The sequence below is a fragment of the Notothenia rossii genome, assembly GCF_949606895.1.
Source record: "Notothenia rossii genome assembly, chromosome: 9".
NCBI lineage: Eukaryota > Metazoa > Chordata > Actinopteri > Perciformes > Nototheniidae > Notothenia > Notothenia rossii.
Window position 1 is genome coordinate 50,307,271 of NC_136907.1, and position 5,057 is coordinate 50,312,327.

Here is a 5,057-nt window from a genome sequence, read left to right on the forward strand (position 1 = left end):
ACGAGGGGACCGTGCGGCAGAGTTTCAGTTAGACTTTTTTTCTCCGGTCAACATGTCCGTTAAAGTTGAAATCTTCTGGACAAAATTAGAAAAGTGCCGGTCAAAGGTCTTCTTTGTTATTTATTGAGCTTTAAAACAAATGAATAATGACTCTATATAATCATATAAGAATAAAACACGGAGGACGGAGATCTCTTTTTCTCCCCCTCTTCTGACAGCCCAGCAGCTGATCTCAAAGCACGCTCTCCTGCAGGGGGGCGTGGTCAGCTGCAGCTCATTTGCATTAAAGCTACGTCACAGAATCAGCCCCCTGCAAAAAAAGGGCTGGAAAGAGCAAATAGAGCGAAATGAGGCATGGCTAAAATGCATGATCTGTTTGGTATTTTGAAAAAAAAACTATATTTATATACTTTATATAGGTATGGCCCTACAATATATTGTTCAAATATAGCATGATATGTCCCTTTAAAGTGATGTTTAAAACTCAGTTAATGGGGCTCATTCACTGGCGCTTCCACAAACAACAACCAACATAATTATTACATTCAAATTAAGTGATTATTCATACTAGTACATTATGAAGTACATTATTAATACTAGTTGAACATTACATTTTTATATGTGTTTTTTTTATCTGTTTCTAGTTATTGTGCTTTTTATCATGTTTTTAATTATTGTTTTATTATTGAACTCCCATTGTGTTATTTAATATTGTAGTTATTGCCTGTACAGCACTTTGGTCAACTGAAGGTTGTTTTAAATGTGATATAAATAAATAAAGATTGAGATAAGATTGAGATTGGGATTCAAGTGGACATTAACTTTGCATAATAACACGGGAGAAATGAGCGGAAGCGCTCTCTTTTCCTCTCTCCCCCGCTCTCTCTCTCCTGACAGCCTGTCAGTATCGTCTCATGCAGCTCACTTATCCAGTAATGAGTGACCCGACAGTGAAGAATAAATATATGTATAACTAGTTTAGCTTGTTCCAGAGGTAGATAAAATAGCTAAGTGTGTTAGGTCTAACTCTTACCCCCTGATCCCACCGGAAGCGTCTGCGCTAAACTGCGCTGCGGCTGCGGCGTTTTTAGCGATCGCGGCCACTCTAGTCAATGGGTGCTATTCCACCAGACCCGCTGCGCCGCGGCTCGAAGCGTCCCAGAAGTTCCTCGCCGCAAGGAATTTCTAAAATATAGGATGAATCCTATTTTTGACAGCGCAGGCAGGAAGTGGAACGTTCATCCAGCCCAGGCCCATCCCCCAAATAAACCCGTTTGCAGACCTCCTTTCACAACACGACACCCAAAATGGACGAAGAGCGTTTCATCATCGAAGTGGAAAAACACACTATTTTGTATGACATAACCCATCAATACTACAAAGACAACGTCAGAAAGGACAAGGCCTGGTGTTTAGTCGGTGGAGTTATTGGAGTGGAAGGTAAATATTAATGTTCTAAAGTTAATGAATACTTGTATGTACAGTACAGAGCCATTCAATCGTTTAACATGTTGTGAAAGTCATTAAAAAAACTTTTCAGTAAACTTGCATTTCACAAGAAAGTAAGATCTTATTTATTACTTATTTATTATTTATTGCACACACGACGCTCCGCTTCCGCAACGTTTTGAAACGCGCCTGGTGGGTTATGACGCAGGAGGAGGTCGCAGCGCGGCGCAGCCGCAGCGCAGCGCAGACGATTCCGGTGGGATCAGGGGGTTAGTGTGTGTGTTGCTCCACTCACCGGTCAGTCACAGCTGTGGTGGAGCTGTGGTGGAGCTGCAGGATTTCTGCTTCACACACGTTGCATACCGCTATTTTTTTTTTTTTTTTTGTGGCAGATTTAGGATTGTAGGAGATCCGGGGCTTAGCCCAGGAGTTGTTGGGGGGGGGGGAGATTTTTTTTTAAATATTGAAGTTAAAAGCATCAATGTGGTGCACTTAGAGAGCAACATTAACCCTACATTAATAATACCTTAAAGCGGACAAAAGGCACTGGAGAACACTTATTCGTTAACACCCTTTAATGAAGCAAACTAATTCCTTAACTCACTCAAATACAGTCGTTTACTTATTTCCAGTGCTTGAATTGGAATGAAAAAGGTGCCAGTACTCTAAATCAGCAACCGTTTCAAGTCAATTTATTTATACAGCCAAAAAACAAGTATTTGGCTCAAAGTCATAGTATATCCTATAATGCTGGTGGGTTTGTCTCTTTACTGTATGTTTTAGAAAGGCTAACCCCCAGTTTCCACCGGGTCCGTCTGCGCCGCGCTGCGCCGCGTCTTCTGGGACGCGTCTGAGCCGTAACGCGGCGCGTGTGGTGGAATAGCACCCATTGACTAGAGTGGCCGCGATTCATACGACCGCCACGGCGCAGCCGTAACGCGGCGCAGCACGGCGCAGACGGACCCGGTGTAAACTGGGGGTAACTGTACTTAAACAAAATGAGTCAGGGTGCATCTGAGATTAGAGGGGGTGCAGTGGTAAAGTGCTATTTTTATAAGTGGGGAGTGGACCTGATAGTCATGCTCCTAGTTAACATTTTATTTGTATTATTCATGCATATTTTACTAACCACTACCCCCTCAAATGGAAATCTGTGTTTACATAAATGGTGACCGAACCGTTTGAGACCCACTGAGATAACTTAGACTAAGTTAACTATCTAAACACTCAGAGAGTAATTTACCTCGCCTGAGCTGTAGTTATCAGTCCCTCAGTCTGACAGCAGAGGACTCTCCCTCCACCTTGTTGTTGAAACAGCTCCTTTATATCCGTTAGCGCAGCTAGCTAGCACCAGATGCTAACAACAATACACGTAACCAGTGCGCGTGCTTTCTCGCTCGCGCCACACATACACTAATACACACCCTCCCAAGCTTGAATGACACACAGAGACCCTAATCGAGGGCAGCATTAGTATGATCTGTATGAAAGTGGCCATGTCGGCAGGCCGCTTCATGTAGACAGCCAGTCACCCTCTGTGAGGCAGAGTCGGACCCACATTTGCGCAGCGTTGCGTTCACAATACATACGTATAAAAAAATTCTCAGGCCAGCTGGCCACTTAACAGGCCAGGCCATCGGGAAACCTCCCGGTCCTCCCGATGGCCAGTCCGGGCCGTCATGACGTGCCGCCGGCGGCTGAGAGCCGGCATTTTACTGAGTACCGGCACCTTGCACCTTCACTGCTGGTGATGACATTGTTGTCAGCTGCTGATACTGCTGCTGCTGCTGCAGCTTGTGGCGCCTGCTTCGATGAAAATAATTTTCTTCCATAACTTTATAGGCTATTAGCTTAAAACTTATCAGGCACTAGGAAAGATAACTTCTTCTTCAGGGCAGGGAAGGCTACGCAGTACGCAGGCTACTGTCCCGCAGCGGCTGCCTCTCTGGTGTACTCCGGTTCTGCACATTATTCCCGAAACGTCTTTAAAAAAACGTTTGGGCCCAAGTAGCCACCCCCTAGCGCCGCCACTGGATCCTACATCCACTGGAGGTAGATTCTGAAAGTAAAATATACACGTGTCACTAGAAATGTAATCATAAAGCATTATTATGGCCAAACTATCCTACAATTTAGGATTTTCCACTGAAAAAAGTGTTGGATTCAAGATTCAAAGGTTTTATCATCATATGCACAGCAGCTACAGTGTAGAAATGTCAATGAAATTCTTCTGACCTGAGCTCCTCCAACAATGCAACATATATAAAATACAAAAATACAAAATAAAAAGTAGTGCAAAAAGTGTATACATGTAATATAATAGAATCTGCTATTTACAAGAACAGAAAATGAAATGAAAGAATGAAAATTAAATACGGTGTATTGCGTGGATAATAGACCCAATCACAGTGAATGTTCAAAACTATATTTGATACATTTTTCTTTTTCATCTCACAGTGCACATATTTAAGTAATCATAACAAAAAGCTAAAAGTTAATCTGTTTTTCCTTTCTCTTTTCAAGAGTGCTTCATAGGATGGCTGAATTCACAAAACGTGGAGAAGACCGAGAGGGAGAAGTTACTACATTTCACAAAAAATACAAGACCTTGTGAAAAGCGGAAATAAACAGTTGAAGGAAACTGCTTAAAAATATGAAGTAATGGGTGTTTTGAAAATGTTTTAAAATGTGTGTTAATGTTCATTGTGTGTTATAAATTATTGTCCTGCTTCTAATCATTTGATGTATGAGTATTTATTTACAGGCAATACATTCTATTCGTTCTGGTACCTTTCTCGTAAGGTAAGTGCTCTGATCTGAAATGATAGATGTTCAGTGAGCTACTGAAATTGGGTGAGACTGTTTCATCATCATATGACCAGTTTAACCGTCAAGTAATCCCAGCATTAGTGAATATTTATGCTCCAAACTCTGCACAAGCTTCCTTTATGTGCCCTGTGATCACCATTTTGGCCCAGTACACTGACAGCCTTATCTTGATGGGAGGAAATTTTAATCTAGTAAAAGATGCTTCCCTAGACCGCTCAGGCCATCCTCTTCCAATGGACAGATCACTATCAAGTGCCTTCAATGAGCTGTTAGAATCACTGGCAATGGCTGATGTGTGGCGGACACTGTACCCTCTCTCTCGTGAATATACATTTTATTCTAAGGTGCATAAATCCTACTCGAGAATTGACTACCTCTTAATATCCCACTCTGTTATTAAAAATGTAATGGATGCGGACATACATAGTATATTCCTATCAGACCACGCCCCTCAGTTTATCACTTTTTTCCTACTTGCTAGTGAGAACAGACCTAAACAATGGAGATTTAACAACTCTTTGTTAAAAGATGACACATTCATCTCACTTATTGAAAACAAAATAAAACAATATATATCAATAAATGTAGACTGTGTCTTCCATTCAAACTGTACGGGAAGCCTTTAAGGCCACCTGCAGAGGATTGATAATCAGCCATGCATCAGCTAAGCACAGAAAAGCTATTAAAAAGAGAAATAATTTACAATCAGAACTTAAAAATATTGAGAAACAGCATATGCATGATCCTAAAAACCCACTACTTAGGAAAACATTACTCAC

At 41.6% G+C, this 5,057-nt stretch overlaps 1 long non-coding RNA gene across 1 annotated transcript; it reads left to right on the forward strand.

Moving 5' to 3' along the window:
• The first annotated feature begins 235 nt into the window (after positions 1 to 235).
• Positions 236 to 4,184, forward strand: LOC307020593. Its single transcript, XR_013802944.1, has 2 exons — positions 236 to 1,440; positions 3,973 to 4,184. It is a non-coding gene; the product is annotated as an uncharacterized lncRNA (long non-coding RNA).
• The last annotated feature ends 873 nt before the right edge of the window (positions 4,185 to 5,057 follow it).